Here is a 17,453-nt window from a genome sequence, read left to right as displayed (position 1 = left end):
TAGCAGGCTGATTTATATTCTGGCACAAGTTCTACCTCTCCTTCCTAGGAATAGTTTACAGATAGCACAAGTCTATGAGTCGTACTTTCAGTACCTCTGCCCTAGGCTATAAACTCTTCAGAGCTGCATTAATAAAAAGAAACTATCCAAGCATCATTCAGTTTTAGCACCGTAGTGCTTTATAGTTCCTGGGTTTTTTTTTTTAGCAATTATTTCATTTTAGCAACAAAAGTTTTCAAATAAAAGAAGTTACGGATTCACAAAGATCATTAATTATTGATTACATCCAGCTTTATCAATTACTTCCCTACCTCTGTACCAACATGAAGTAACTCTTGGTCATGGAGAAGATAAATCTTTACCTGATTTCTAAAACATACAATATGAGTAGACTCAAAAGAAATATTCTCAAATAGATTAATTATATTTAATAAAATTTAGTTTTAAGACAAAAGTCGTAGCTTTTTAAACAGAGTGAAGCATAATACTAACCAAAGAAATTCTCATTTTAAATTATGGTTATGATTTTTAAATATAATAAATTGAGAAACCAAGGCAACAAAATGTTAAGTCCTCTTAAACAAATTTCTCAATATTTGGGCGGTACTAGACAATGTAATCATATAAGGCAGCACACCTATGATAAAATATATTACATTATATTGTACTTATAAAATTGTTGGCATTTTCTGCTAGAGTGAGTTAGTAGTCGTGGCTCTTATGTATAAGCAAAAAAAAAAAAAGTAACCTTGCTTTTTTGAAGCATAAAATAATTTATTGAACGTATGATAGATAGCTCACAGCATTGCTGGGAACCATGAAAAGTCAGGGAAGATCCAAAGAGATAAAGCAGGAAATGGATGCTGACTAGAATCCCTTTCAGCTTGTTGTCACAGACCAGCACAGCTTGCACTGACAACACCATGAGCTGTGGTCATAGTTTCTACCATCCCCACCACCGCAGTTGCCACCATCTCTACCAAGAAAATGGCGCCTGTTGTGCTCTTTCTTTCCATCACAGTCTAGGGTAGGTTTATCTAATTACACAATCTCAGGCCACATGCCTGTGTCCTAGCTGCAGAGGAGCCTGGGAATGGATATAGGGCTTTTTTGTTGTTGTTGTTGTTCTACCAGCTCTCAAAATCAGGAGTTCTTTCAGTTCTAAAAAAAAAAGGAGCCCAGATATTTGGCAGCCCCCCACCAAGTTACAAACGTACATTACAATGTTTCCAGAGTGTTCATGCTAAGAGGTGATATGAATACTTACTAACTTATACATATAAAACATTGCTAAGGCATAGAAGGCCTGTTAGCTAAGGTCTTATAGCAGCTTCAAAACACCAGAGCCCCCCTGCTCAAAACCAAGTTCATATAACTCATAGCATTCCAGCATCAATACATCAGATGTTATCCGCCCAGGGAGATGCTTCCCAGTATTCAGCTTCCTCTCCATTTCTCACCCTTGCAGTGGATTTCCCAAGGCCATCACCTAATTAACAGTCACAAAGCTTCCTCCAATACCACTGCCTTCACCGTGGCTGGTCTCTTCATTAGTGCGCTCTGCTCTCCTCGTCTCTTCTGATTAACAGCTGATAAAAGGAAATCACAAGCACCTGATACTCATTTTTCATGATGGAAAGATTTCATTTCTCTATGAAGCATGAACAGAATTCAATTTTGATGATCTCTTTTCTCCATTTGGAAAATAAGGCTTTGGATACTGAGGGATGTAGTTGGCAAAGACACCTGTCTGAAAACATAATTTGTTGTATCAATTAAGCTATGTTCTAATCCATTTCTTTTGTGAGTATCCATATTAGATGCAGCATCACACCTATCCACTTTGAATTCCTTCGACCATTCCAATTCTGTTTCCTTAACAGAAGAGCATTTATCATGATCAAGGCTTATGATGTTTAACTGAGTATTTGCTATGAAAATGTGGAAATAAAAAACACGTTCTAAATGGAAATGTTACAAAGATTCTGATTTTAATCAAAGTGTCACTAGGGAACATGTTCTGTAAAACATCAACAAATACATATGAAGTGTCTACTTCATGCAGTGATGCCCATAATCAGACACTGTCTTTAACTTATGACACATTAGGTGGGAGAGACAGACAATAAACATGTAAATAAATAAACTGAGGAGTATTAGGAAGGAAGTATGCAAAATGAATGTATGATGGAAAGTGATCACGTCATGCTTGACACAGATGGCTAAGAAAGGACTGTCGAGCAGATCTGATTGGATAAAATGAAAGAAATAACTTGAAAAAGGAAACATGGAGAGGGCCCAGCAACTACAAAGCCGCTGAAATATAGTGGGCTGGATGTGTGCCAGGACTTCAAAGGACTCCAGTAAGGTTGGGGCTGAGCAAGTGTTACAACACCATGGTAACTTTTAGTCCACAGAAAGGAATAAGATGGAATCGAAGAGAAAGATCTTCATGTCTGCTCTATAAAATGTGGAGTAGGCATGACTAAGAGTGGAAGTAGGATGACAAATTAGGGAGTCTTTGTGGCTTGCATTAGCAATGGTGAGAGGTAGATGAGTTTAAAAATATATAAAGAACTCAAAACAATCAGCCCCCCAAATATAAAGACCCAATTCAAAATGGGCATCTGAAATGAACAGATATTTCTCAGACAAAGAAGTAAAAGCAGCAAGTAAATATATGAAAAAATGTTCCACATCACTGGTCATTCGAGAGATGCAGATGAAAATAACACTGAGATTCCACCTCACCCCACAAAGAATGGCTGCTGGAGGGTTTGTGGGGAGAAAGGAACCCTTCTCCATTGTTGGTGGGAGTGCAGACTAGTGCAACCACTATGGAAATCAATATGGAGATACCTCAAAGAGCTGGGACTAGAGGTTCCATTTGACCCAGCCATAACTCTGCTAGGTATCTTTCCAAAAGAATTAAAAGGATCATATCACAGTGATATATGCACACCTATGTTTATAGCAGCACAGTTTGTAATAGCTAAAAGTTGGAAACAGCTCATTTGACCATCAGTTGGAAACTGGTTAAAGATGTGGTTTTTCTATAAAATGGAATACTACTCAGCCATAAAAAATGAGAAATTAGATTCATTGATAGTAAAATGGATACATTTTGAGGATGTAATCCTAAGTGAAATAAATAAGTCAGATATGTGTAAATACCTAATAGTTTCTCTGGTGTGAAAAGCTATAATAGTACACAAGATCCTAATGAGATAATTAACAATGTGAAATAGGAAGAAAAGTGCTAAAGGTGTAGGGAAAGTGGGAAGAGTAGGGGAAAGGGAATAAGGGAAAAGAAAAAAATATGAGAAAATGAAAAAATGGAAATGAAGTGTTTGTAAATGGGGAGGGGAGGAGAGGTGAAGGGAGGGCAAGGACAAGGGGAAAAATAAGAACCAAGACCTGTCATGTAAAGGTACGGGATCCCGATGATAAATGTAACTGTACTGTATACCTAGAATGTACCAATAAACTCAATAAAAAGAAAGAAAATGCAATAATAGAAAATACAAGAATTGCTTACTGATTCAATGCAGGTAAATCAGATTGTGGCAGATCACCAAAATGACCAGGTTTCCATTCCTCCCAGTATCTAAATCCTCTGCAATGTGACCTCCAGCTTTTTCCTTCTTTCCTTCACTCCTGGCTTCTGGATATGGGACTTGCTCTGGCCACCTGAATGGGGTTGAAAACCCATTGCTCTGGTTCTGAAGGTTGCAGTTAGTTTGGACTTAGAATCTCCACCACCCTGAGAACAAGCCTTCTGGAATATGAATGTTCATGGAAAGGGTCTCCAGTCATCATAACCCTTTCAGCAAAAGGCAGCCTAGACCAGACGACCCTGGGCCCCTCTGACCACATACAGGAGAGTCCATCCTCTTAGAACTAACCAACCAACCCCAGCTGTGATCCTCATAACTTCCCAGACTACCTATAGGCCAATGAAATAAATAATGCTTGTTGTAAGTCACTAAATTTGAGGTAATAATGACATATAGCAATATCACACAGTAATGGGAAAGCAAAGAATTGAGTATACTTATATTGTATAATTTATAAAATAGTAATACCCTGCTCAAGAAAGTTTGCATTTGTTTTCTTATTCTGTGACAACTCTGGAAAGGCCATTTTCTTGAGCATATATTATAAAGTATTATTGGGCCCATATTAAGGTCTATAACAGGCCATGAACTGTATCTTGAATTTCCATTCTTTAATTTTCACATGAATAATGTCAAGTAGAAATTCAGGAGTTTGCACACTATTAAACTTTACAGAGTAGTTTCTTTTGTAATTGGGGTCAATTAACATAGTTATCTATTTCTTATTTTACCAAAGATAACTTACACCCATATGCACACACTGGTTCTTATCTACCTATCCTAACACTATCATTTCATTAAAGGTGGTATTTCATAAAAGGAAATCTCAGTTAAGACAGTGATTCAGATATCACACTTTTCACATTTTTGTTAAAGCCTATCAAAACAGACCACAGGAGTACAAGTCTGAGTGCAAGTGCAAGACATGAGTGGAAGTGAACAGTGACTTGCTCTGTCCCGCTCAGACTGGCTTAAGGAGCTCATTGTTTGCATCTTTCTTCCCAACCCCACATTCAGGAACTTGATACTGGTATCTTGACTAGGCTGTGGTGAGCGTACACCATGGAAATTGGCAAATGCAGATCTCCTCACACTCTCACCCTCAGAGTATACCACTACCTGAGAGTTTTTCCTCAACCCAGGGCAGTCCACAATGAGGGACTGATAGCATCAGAGCACAAACAGGCTGGCCCTTTGCTCCACATAGAACAATTATCTGATGTAATTTAAGCTCGGCGCTTTCTGGGTAATCAAGCTGAGGCCAGACTTCATCTGGACCCTTACTTGTGGTTTGACTTCTTTGCCTGCTCTTTTTCTCTCACTCCTTTACAGCTTTCTGTAGAGAACATTCCCTAAATAAACCATTTGCTCAAGAATCCCCATCTCGTCTCGGCTTCTGGGGGGCCCAACCTAATATGCTCTTAGAGTGCCCTTGGCTTCTGCCTATTTGCAAAGCCAGACTCTAGGCTCCAATCAAATTTCTTAGAGTCACACCTTTGTGGCAAGCATCTTTTTACTTAATACAGTCAATGTTAGTTTTTCTTTTGCTAGTATCATTGAAAATTTTAAAATAACATGTAGAGAAAGGAATTGAGTGACCTTACTGGGAAATACCTTGTCTCAAGAAACAATACATGATAAAAAGTTAAATCTGTGACAACAACACACATGATCTCAAGTATTGAATCAACTGATTCAATCTGAAGTGTTAACAAAGACATTTAAAAAAGTAAATGCTATCTTTTCAATTACAGTTATGGTAGTATGGTTGCAATAGCCTCATGAAATATCCATACCCGCTAAATGCAATTACTGTGTAATGAAACACTGTACGTATTATATTCAGCTAGTTAAATCCTACTGGAAGAATTTCTCAGGCATAGTACATAGTTTCAACTAATATCCTGCATATACAATCAACTGCAGGCAAACCTTTGAAAGTTCTGGTGCTTCAAATTAACATTTCTTTTAGTATGTCCAGCCTCAAAAGTCAGTTATGCTTTGAAAACATCAAGTCTTTCAATTATTAAATGCCTTCACATTTCTTCCAATGAATAAACAGCCTTAATTAACAGAGAAATCACAGCCTTTTTCATCATTAGCAACTTAAATAAATACTTCATAGAGGTCACCTGGAGGGATGGAGATGCAGTCTTTGACCGGCCCTGCTGGCAGCTACACTTCTAAGGTCTATGAAATCTACACCGGAAAAATGGCAAAACCGATTCAGCCAGCGTCTGACAGCCAGTGGAGGACATATTCAAATTGCTCACAATTTAGGCACCCAGGAATGTAAGATAGGAGTACAATCCAATTGCAATATAGGTAAGCATGTAAAAAGTCCCCTCTGAATTAGTTCAAAGAAAGAATCTAAATCAAAGATCTCCCTCATTAAAGGAATGCTGAGGTGAACATTTCAAAAAAAAAAAAGAGTGAAAAATCCTATTTTAAAGCCAATATCCATTATCCAACCTATTTATTTTAAATGTGGCATTTGGTTCAAAAATAAAGCCTAGTAACTCACTGCAAAAATTACTTGGTAAGAACTTGTCCTTTGTAACATTTATCTCTTTCTCTTACTATTACTTATCTATCTTAACCACTGGACTATATCTGCCTTCCTCATTGGAATATAAATTGCATGAACACAGGCCCGTGCACACAGAGAAGTCACAAGGACAGATGGCCCACAACTGCATAAGTCCCACAGACAGTACCTCACAAAGCTTTGGTGGGCCGAGGAGAAAAAGAAAAGGATTTGCACTAACAAAACCCCCAACATATACATTAACAAAAGTTGCGGCAATGCATTTGCAAAGATATTAAAAATGTTAGTTTTCAACATATCAATAGCTAAAATAACTGTGTAAAATAAGCATCGAACAGCATTTCCCAGCTTGGGGAATCTTAGGAAATCAGAGGAGCCCAATCTTATTTGAGAAAGTAGAGCATCAGTGGGACCCACACATTTAGCTCCATGATCAACTGGTTGGAGTTGACTCTCAAGGTAACTCAGGGATTAACGCCCACATGCCTCCCTCAAATCTAACCCAAACACATGTGCACTGTCCCCACAGTGGTCACCAGCCTTATGTTGCTACCGAGTCTTGAAAAGTGAATAGTTTGAACTGAGCTGTGTGATGAGCTGAAAAATAGACACCAAATTTTCATATAGTTGGGTGGAAAATCAAATAGCTCTAATAACTTTATATTGTCAATATGTTGAACTGTTTTGAATGTACTGAATAAAAAGTATATTATCAATTAATATCACCTGTGTCTTTTTACTTACTAATTTGCCTCTTGGAAAATTTAAAATGACAGTATGGCTTCTCCTAGTGGCTCACACTAAACTATTTTAGATGAACTAAGGGATATCCTGCCTCTATATGGTGAAGGATCCTTATTGCTGATACCTTCTTACTTTCTACCCAGAGGGCTTTAATCCAGTTATGGAAACAAAGCCCTGGTGCAGAGCAAGTTGTAGCCTGAACTAGTTAATGACTCGAGAAGCAGCCAGGGTCACCGAGGGTGGATGGACAGCTACGAAAACACGCCAGCTGCCTTGCCTTTTACTAGGGCCAATCCAGCGGCGTGCCCTTCAGTGTCTTCTAGAATTCCCCAGCAAGAACGAGCAGCACTTGCCCACAATGGCACCTCCACTGAAAACAGTCCTCACTGCATTCCTTTCTTCCCTCTCCCACTTCCCCTCTGCTGGGTATTTCCAGAGATTATTTCTCCAAGTAACCAAACTTATGTTGGAATCCTCTCTCAAGTCTACTTCTGGGAGAACCCACATTATGACAATATGAAAAACAGCAACCAATTAGAGACATTCCAAACTTTGTATGCTGGCAAGAAGTTTTATTTCAAGGGAGGGCAGGGACAAGGGGAAAAAAATGAGAACCAAGACATGTCGTGTAAAGGTACAAGATCCCAATAATGAATGGAATTGTACTGAATACCTTAAATGTACCAATAAACTCAATTTTAAAAAAGTTTTATTTCAATGCTACTTCATAAACCTACCAAATTCTTAAAGCTGAAGTATAATAATTTTTAATGACTTTCAGATTGATTTGTTTTGTCCAAGATACATGCAAAATAAATGTGTGAATACATTAAGGCTTAAATCTTTTTTTTTTTTTTTCATACCAGGGATCAAACTCGGGTCCTTGTGCTTATGAGGTAGGCGGTGGAACCACTGAGCTAAATCCCCAGCCCCTAACTAAATCTTAAATGTCAACAGATCTAATATAGGGTTCCTCCCAGGTATTTTACTGGATTACACTCAACCCGGTAATGAACAAAGTGTTACAACTCTGTACTCTGCTTTGATTATTCTGAATTTTTAAACAAAATTCTAGAGGTTCTGAGTGTGGTGTCACATGCCAGTAATCCCAGCTACTTCTGGTTGGCTGAGGCAGAAGGATCACATGTTGGAGGTATATCAAGGCAAATTAGTTAGACCTCAACTCAGTAAAAAAAGCAAAAGCAAAACAATGGACAAAAAGAAAGGAAAAAAGAAAAACATCTGTGTTTTTACAGATGAGAAAGATTAGGGCTGAAAGAGTCTGTGATTTAAGGAGAAACTGGAGTTTGGTCACATTCAACATGGACTTGAATTCTCAGGCTAGAGGGTTCATCATTTTCTCTCATGAGATAGCTTCCTTCAGGAATTACACAACTTAATGAATATACCAATGAAGCAAACTTTCCACATCAACAGTCTTCCTAGAGCACTTTTATCTACAATTTTACTGACCTCCTTCATGCCAGTCTATTTTTAAATTTTTACTCGAATTCCTTTCCTCTTCTCTCCAAATACATGGGTGGTAATAATAGCATCAGTTCCCCAGATAAAATGCAGCTACTCTTTATTATCTTACAGTGGGTAATCCATCATCACAGTGTTTCAGACTCCAAACCCTATGGTAACAGAAACAAATGTTGTATCAGGTACAGACAAAGGTAAATATAGATGTTTGTTTCTCTTGACATATAAATACCAGGATTCTTTGCAGAAAAATTTGATTCAGAAGTTATGCTGCCCCTGGAAGCTGCTTCATAGCTTTATTTTAGATTGCAGACTTTTATATTTTTCCACAAGAGCAAATATACTCAACTGCTTTCTAAGGGAATGAAGAATTATATGCAGGCATGTCTTTTGCTCTTGGGCAACCTTAGTTGGAAATAAGGTGGTATCTCTAGATCATTTATCTATGAAATAAGTGTTTTTTATCATATAGGCATTGTGGAAACTTATTACGTTATCTATAGAAACACAGAAACAAACATTTTATAGCTCCCCAATACAGATTCTCAATGCATTTTTTAGACCAGAGTGGAAAAGGATCAAACATGAGTATTTTCTCATCTGAACACCAAAAGTCTATCTCCCTCTGTACATACCTACTCCTTCTCATCCATGTCTACCATGGGCTAGCACTAGACTTACTCTCATCAATCTCCTAACAGTACCTGGAAAAAAGTACCTCAGGGAGTGGTATGCTGGCCCTAGCTTTCTCAGGACAGTGACAGCCAGTCGTGTGTCTCTTGCCTCAGCCCCACTTGTGACGACATCACATGAGTAGCTTGAAATTAGCAGTGGTGTTTACATCTGAAAACAAGCTAGTGCTGAAATTCAGGGCTTCTCACTTGATCCCCTCTTGTGCCACCCCAAAGTAGGTTAAACATTCACCAGCACGCCACAAAATGTGAAGAAATTAAAGTAAAAATAGATGCTTTTGATATAAAATATGTTTTATGTGTGTGGGAGGAATAAAAAAAGAAATGTCTCTAATAGGGACAAAAAAAAAAAATGTCTCTACCAGTCCCTGCACTCCTTTCTCCACCGACAAAATGTCCACATTATCTTTTGCCTCAGATCATGTCTAAGGGACAAAAGCAGTAAAGCACAGGAACAGTTTCTGGAGCTCAGGGCTTGCTTAGTTCTAGGTCTATTTTGCAAGTGGACCAAACTCCTTGTGACTCAACCACACTGCAATCCCTCAAGGAGTTACACACTAAGGCAATCTTTGCTGAGCTCCTAAGAACTCTTAAGGAGAAGCAAGCAGACATCCAATATAGGCATAAACCCAAATAAGGAAGACTTCACTTAACACTGTGTCCCTTAACAGGGGTGACCCTGAGGAAAATAAAGCTTATAGGAGTTACGAAAGATACTGCAGAATTTCTTTCGACCACTTTATTTTACTATTTTCATTGCTAAAGATCTGACAATAGCATCAGCTTTCAAGAAAATATAGCACATTTACATTTGTAAGAATCTATTTCTTATAACATGCTATATAGATAAGTAGTTTTCCATTTGCAATTTGGAAAACACTTTTATTTGGCAAAGTGAACAGATCATGATTGTCTTTTGAGAATGTTCAGCTAAGTGTCTAGTTGCTGCTTCACATCTATTAAAACCTGAGGCTGTTAGACACCGTAAAGTTAACTAGTGATGTTAAAAATTCCTGGGCATGACTCCCAGGATTCTGAGTCAATAAGTAGGAGCCATGTTTCACCACTCTGCCACGGTCTTAAGTGAAGGTGATTCTCCTGGCATGGGGTGTGGACCTTTGGGTTACCCTGCTCTGTACAGTGCCACATCCTGAATAATTATGGCGCAGATGATGCCGATGTTACACAGTCCAGAAAGAAGATGCTCCTGGTTCTGTGCACGTATCTTCTGCTGAGCTCACGAATTGTGTCCTTTGAATGTTTATCCAGACTCAGCTAGGGAACGATTCCTTGGGGGCAAGATGAGAACATCGCCCAGTGATTGGAATGTCGTTCATAGAAACAGGAACTTATAAGAAACCGAGAAATTATTTCAAGCTCTATATCTAAGGTTACATCCAGAATATAACATATACCAATCTCTTCATTCTCTATTCAATATGTTCCTATAAACAATTTAGTCAAACGAAACCTTTTAGGTAAAGGATATAGCTTCTCTCTCTAACAAGCTGCTACCCTACTGGGAGATGTCTCCACGCCCTCATTTTTTCCAGGGCTTGTATTGAATGATATTTAAATATTTATAATTAAATCAAACAGTGTAGATGTCCTTCTCATGGTTTTACTGAGTAGCTGTTACTGCTATATGGAACATATTCCCTGGGAATTATGATGGTTTTCAGTAAATAAAGTATGATGTTTGGGGAAGGGGGGTCAGAGAGAGAGAGAGGGAGAGAGAGAGAGAGAGAAATCTATGATAACATAATAAAAATATCACAAAATTTTATCACTTATCCCTTCATGCTCTTCACTTACTTCAGCCTTGAATGCTGAATGATTAGTTTGGGCCACAAACCATTCTGGTGACCACCAAAAATGCTTCTTGCTTTTCATTCCAAGCAAAAGCTATCCCACAGATCTGCTGTTCTCCCACTCAGATATGAACTTACAAAAGGCACGCTAACTGTCAACGCTGCTTCTACAAATCCAATAACCTGCTTCTGCCAGAATGGCCCTAAAGGACTCCAGAAGTCCCTAACACATAATTTCAAGTTTTAGATAGTGTAGAGAAAACGCATACTTATCTGAGTTCAGCTTCTTTTCAAGGTTTATCGTCTGTGTCAATTCATTTGACATGAAACTTCCCACAGAATTGAAGCACCTCTTCCAAAAAGACAGTTCATTCATTTAACAGTCCAGATTACTTTATGCTAAGTAGTTTTCCTGCATCAATGCATACAAAATATCACTAGTGGTATTCCAGAATTAGAAAATGGTCTCCATACCCAATTTTGGGTAGTATCATAGGCTAAACTGGCAGAAATTATGAAGGGGGAAGATATCTTTAGCTTTGCTCTTCCTGATGCTATCATTTTTTATAGAAATGTGATCATCTTACATATACAGTTACATATATATATATATATACATATATAGATCATCATATATGCTTCTGATGGTCTATTTATCCTGTTTCAGATATTTTTAGGATTAAAGAGTAATTGTTAAGAAACTGTCCTCTCCAAATATCTGTACACTAGAAGCCATAAAACATTGATGAAATAAATTTTGAAAGCCACAAATTCATGGAAACATATACTGTGTTCATTGGTCAGAAGTATGTTGTTAAAATTGTACACTGTTAGTGGGAATATAAATCAATTCAGCCATTAAGGGACTCAATATGGTGGTTACTCAAAAAAAAATTAAAAATAGAAACTATCCGATGAACCAGAAATTCCAGTTCTAGGTATTTATGCAAAGTATTTAAGTCAGGATCTCAAAGAGATAGTTGCACTATCACATTCAATGCCCATCGATGCATGAGTGCAATGTAAATATACAATGGAAATTTAGCTTTAACAAGGGACATCTTGCTATTTACAGTTACATGGAGGATATTGTTATAAGCCAGAACCAACAACCAATACTATATAATCCCATGTAAATGTGGAATTTAAAATCATCAAAACTCATAGATGCAGAGAGTAGAATGGTGGATGTCAGGGGCTGAAAGAGAAGGAAATGGGGAAGTGAGGGTTAAAGGATACAAAGTTTCAGTTAATGCAAGATAAATTGGCTCTGGAGATTTGCTACAGAACACAGCGACTATAACTAACAATGCTGTATTGTATCCTCAGAATTTGCTAGGAGGGTAGATTTTATGTTTTTTCCCCATACACACATAAAAAATAATAAAGGAGGAAAAATAGGAAACTGAGAGGTGCTGTAATGCTTATGACCTTCAAGGTGGTGATAGTTTCATAGTTGTATATTTATCTCAAAGTTACTGAGTTGCATACATAGCTTTTGACATCAATAACGTTTAAAAAGTTGTTGATAAAGAAAAAACTTACCTATCCTAGCTGAAACAGACATTTATCAAAAACAGACAAGTAAGCTGATAAATGGAAAAGAAAAAAAAGCATCTTTCTCTTGAAGCTCAATTCTTACTTGATTACTAGACAAATATATACTTTAATAAGATTGGTCTCTAAAAGGCTTACATATTCCCCAAATATAACAGAAATAACTGGATTGCAAAACAACAGAATAAATGGAATGAACCATATTTTCCCAACTTTTATTTTGAAATATTTAAAAAGCTGCCAAAGTAGAAATCATGCCCATATATAACCTTCGCCTAGATTTCAGAGTTTCACATTTAGCCTCAGTTGTTTTCTCTCTCACTCCTTTAGTGAATATACCCTGTGCCCAAGTATATACATAATCACAAATACACTTAACACTCACATATAAATATTCACATTTTTTGTGAATTATTTGGAATTACTTGTAGATATTATACTTTCCTAATAAGTGCTCAGGATGTTTCTCCTAAGACAAAGACATTCTCCTGCATTAATATGATATACTGAGTACATCTGGAGATTTCACACTGATACAATATCATGAAATATATAGTTCATAATAAAAAGTCTCTACATTACCCCAATAGTGTCCTTTCGAATTTCATCTTTTCAGATGAAATTGATTCAGAATTACCCTCCGCATTTAGTCATCATAATTCCTGCACTCCCTTCATCCAGGACACTGTGTTCGCATGACATTGACATTTTGAAAAAATACAGTGAATTTGGTCCAGAATGGCCTCCATTTGGACTTTCCTGGCTGTTTTTCATGTTCTAGTCAGATTTAAGGGGTTTGGTGGAAATAAATGCACAGATGATGTATGTCCCTCTCTCAGCACGTGCCTTCCATGTGTCCTGTTATTGCCCATATTAAATTTGATCATTATAAAAGGCAATATGTGTCAAATATCTCCATTCTCATGATATAGTTCCCCATTGATAGTAGTAACTTTTGGACAGCACTTTTAAGAATGTGAGTATTTTCTTACCCACAAACTTCTAGCCCAGTAGTTTACATCCATAGATGACACTTGTCTTGATCATTTATTACTAAGATAATTATAAAACTAAGCAGTTCCGGCACTGCATAGTCTGCAGAGAGTTTAACACAAAAACCCATTAGCTCATATATAGAAAAGATTCATTAGAATTGATCATGTTATTGCTTAATAGTTTCTCAAGGTAATGCATGACTAGTGGCTAAGATTTTGAATACAGACATAAATTATTTTTCTAGAACAAGCAGGAAATAGATAGCAAGGAGTTAAAATGAACCTTTTGAAAATAACATTTCTCTGAGTAAATGGTCTCCGGCAGAGCCATTTACAGTATCTCAAGTATCCACATGTTCACCCACATTTACCAGCTATCCTTGCAGTTTGGGGGTGCCAGATAAGTAGTTCCAGCCAATGCCTCATGAGTGGAATTAACAAATCATGTTTACACTATAGCTCTTGCAAGTGCATGTATGACCCTTTTCTCTCTCCATTGCCTCAGTGGTGACCATGGAGAGTTGAAATTATGAGCCATTACAAGGATGCTGGCTGGATTTCTAAATCATTGTATCAACAACAGCTGTGCTGGAGAGTTGCTTGACCTATAGAGGGCTTGGTGTGAGTGAAATAAACTCCCCTGTGTGAGCTGCTGTAATTTGAGGTTGTTTATTGCCACAGTACAAGTCTAGCCTATTCTAACAGACTCTAAAAGCCAGCTTTCATTTTCATCAATAATCTGCATTTTAAAAGAACTATCTTTGTGTTACAATGGTAGATTATTAATTTTTCCATGATAATAACCCAGTCATTGGTGAAGAATCACTGGTTACCAACCTACCAACTTCCCATACCCTTCCTCCACCCGCTGTTTTTCTCTGTCAAAGCCAAACTTCAACTCTAAAAGATAAAAATGCTAGGTATTTTCAGTGATATGCTAGAGCTGGCTTATATAAGTTCACAAGAACTATTTCTGCAAGTTGGTTGATGTGACATTGGTAGCTTAAAATTGGCCATGGAGGGAGTATTTATACCAAGGAAACTGGCAAATACGACATATTGGTCCTCCTCCTTTCCCTCCAACCCTCTCTCCCCCACCCCTACTCAACCTTGCTTTCTAGAGCTGCTTGTAAAATATTAAAAAAAGGGTGACTGACTACTTTTTTCCCAGGTTCTGCTGCAAATAGGAGACGGGCATGTGACCCAGTATTGACCAATATGACTAGAGAGAAAACCGGAGACAGGAACTCATCGAGAGCTTCTTAACACTTCTTAACACTGTCTATAGATCCAAAAGAAAAAGGTATATATGGCCACTAAAAGATGCACACTAGAATGTTCATTGCAGCACGACTCATAACCTCAAGCTTCACTATTCAAATGTTGATGAATATTAGAATTGATGGTAGAGCACTATAGAATAAAGAAACAATTTACCGCTACACAAAGCATAGCTGTGAATCTCACAAACACAATGAGTGAAAGAAGTTAACATAGAGCTCGGTGTGGTGGTGCATGCCTATAATCCCAGCATTCTGGAGGCTGAGGCAGAAGGATCGCTGTGAGTTCAAGACCAGCCTGGGTACATAGTGAATTCCAGGTCAGTCTCAGCTACATAGTGAGACCCTGTCTCAAAAAAAAAAAAATAGAAGTTAACATAATACTCTGTATATTAAAGTTTATAACAGGTGAAAAATTCTGATGTTAGGAATTCAAAATTATGCAAATAGTTAATGTTTACATAAGGCAGAGGTTAAAGGGAGATATAAGGGAGATTCTTGGGAACAGGTATATTCTATTTTTTATTATGATGCTAGATATGTTGTTTGTAAAAATACATGAAACTAAATGTACTTAAGATATATGCAGCAGTTTTCTTTGCTATTTTTTCCTAAAGAAAGAAGTTGAGAGGGACATGAGAAGATCTTACCTTTGATTTTCTTTCTTACATTACCATATAGTCATTTGAGGCCCAAATGCCCAGAACCAAAGTGGCTTTCTACTGTCCTGTCAGTTCAGGCCTACAGCTATAAATCAGCACCCTGAGAGTAGCAGTGTCAGGTCCTCCTTGGTGGCCAGGTTGAACCACTGTTTAAATCTTGGAGCCCTCTCTGGGCTTCTAACCTTGAACAAAAGTATCATTTTTGTTAGGCCAAGTGTAAGTGTATCATGAAAATCATTCATTTGGATTGTGGATGAAATCACATCTGCTACTTTATGAAGAAAAAATCTGAAAGGATTGCAATGAAGAAGGAATAATCTATATAGATTAATAAATATCGATAATCAAAGAATCATTCTTGTCATTGGATTTATTAAACAAGGCTCCCTAAGGTACACAAGTCAATCTGCTCAAATGTCACCTCTGCATTAAAAGACACCTGTTTCCCTGCCATGATACTCCTTTATCTTCTTTGGTCCACCTGGCACCTGAAATTCTATTATTCATCTCTTTCTCTTCCAGAACACAAGCCCGGTTACTGAGAAGAGTTTTCCCATTCTTTTTTCTCTAATGTGGCCTCCCCCATCTAAAAGTGAGCCAGGCAGAGTGTGATGAATGCATGCAGTTTAAGTAAACAAATCAAGAAGGAATATATATCTCCTAGGATTTCACTGGCAGGTGCTTCAGGGCTCCTCTTTTCTCAGGTCCCTCTGTCACTTCTTGCTGTCACAGAGTCCATCCAGGTCTGTGGTGTTGGAGACTTTCCTCTCTTACTTGGGATTCAAGGAGATTTGTCACCAGTTTTGTTCTAAAGATGTCCATATGTTTTCAGTTCTGCTATCAAATTGTAATGTCAAAGATCACTAGTGGAGCTTCCCTAATTGCTGAGACCTTCTCAGAGTTTTATCGTATCCTTTAAATATTTTCAGAATGACACAAGAGCAAACACATTAGAACTTATTAAGCCTAAACTTTTGACTGATCAGAAGTAGAGAACAGCAAATCTAGCACAATTAATATTTGTTAGAGATATGGAAACGTAGGCAGATGGGGGCACAACTTGACCCATGGCATAAACAAATCAACATTGAAGCAGAAAACATTTCTAAGTGTGTGGCAAAGGAGCTGTTCCCTCTCCTAATCAGTACAGTGAATGTTATCTGCAAAGTCTGCTGGTAGAAATAAAAAAAAAAAAAACACGCCATTGGTGGAAATTTTAATAGTTCCTCTACATCCCTGCCACTCTGAATAAATACACAGGTGTCTCTGTGACATATTCTACCCTGTAGCCAACACTACTAAAAATACTTCACTGCTAAAATTGCTACAGGCTGAAGACTTTGACTTTGACATAATTTATCAGATTTGGCTGTAGTTTCCTCTTCTCTTTCTTTAGTTTCAATGATGCTCTGAACTCTTCTCCTCAAAATTGAACCTGACAATTGCAAACTAAAGATATTTAAAAGAACAAATGGTCTTCAAGCTTTCCTTCAAGTCCACTTAGACAGACTTAATGTACCTTCAGTTCAGCTGTGGGCTAGAGAGCACATCTAAGATAGAAAGTAAATTGAAATGCTTCAACAAAGGTGGAAGAGGGGAATGGCTTCACCTTTTCTCTAAATATTTGGCTGCTTTTCCTCTTCTTTTGATCTGCTTTAAAGCACAAGCAGCCATTCTCCATATGATGAGACCTCTGGTATTGAAATAAAATATTACAAAGGAAAGAGCTATTTAAAACTAAATATGGTACAAAGGAATCATTAGCAGCCAGTGGAAGAATGTAGACCTAAGACTGTGGGGTTGCAAACACGTATAAAAATAAGTCTTCAGAGAAACTTTGCTCCAAAAAGTATTCAAAAATAGAGCAGTAGATATGCATAAAGTCAAGAGAGTTTCCTTTCTTAGGTGGGAAAAACTTGAAAGCATATGTGTAAATAGAAAATGTAACACTGGGGGGGTTTTTTTTTCAGCTGCCTGCCTGCCTGCCTGCCTGTGATCACCGGCGGCGTGCGCGCGAGCTCCCGGCCTGCGCGGGAGCCCCCGGCCTGTGCGACAACAGACC

The 17,453-nt window shown here is 37.7% G+C and overlaps 2 long non-coding RNA genes across 3 annotated transcripts in view; both read right to left on the bottom strand.

The window, feature by feature from the left end:
- Nucleotides 1-17,453, bottom strand: part of LOC104871904 — a 242,132-nt gene that overhangs the window by 157,653 nt on the left and 67,026 nt on the right. The window lies entirely within an intron of this gene.
- On the bottom strand, nt 893-8,543 carry LOC117285222. 2 transcript variants are annotated; one of them, XR_004516213.1, is made up of 3 exons: nt 8,383-8,543; nt 3,539-3,690; nt 893-1,750 (listed from the first exon to the last, which is right to left on the bottom strand). It is a non-coding gene; the product is annotated as an uncharacterized LOC117285222 (long non-coding RNA). The 2 variants fall into 2 exon arrangements; XR_004516214.1 differs by having other exon boundaries at nt 893-1,589.

This window comes from Fukomys damarensis, unplaced genomic scaffold, assembly GCF_012274545.1.
Source record: "Fukomys damarensis isolate Sample0158 unplaced genomic scaffold, DMR_v1.0_HiC HiC_scaffold_7, whole genome shotgun sequence".
Classification (NCBI taxonomy): Eukaryota; Metazoa; Chordata; class Mammalia; order Rodentia; family Bathyergidae; genus Fukomys; species Fukomys damarensis.
Note: the sequence above shows the minus strand (reverse complement) of the source record. Positions and strands in the feature narration are given on the sequence as shown.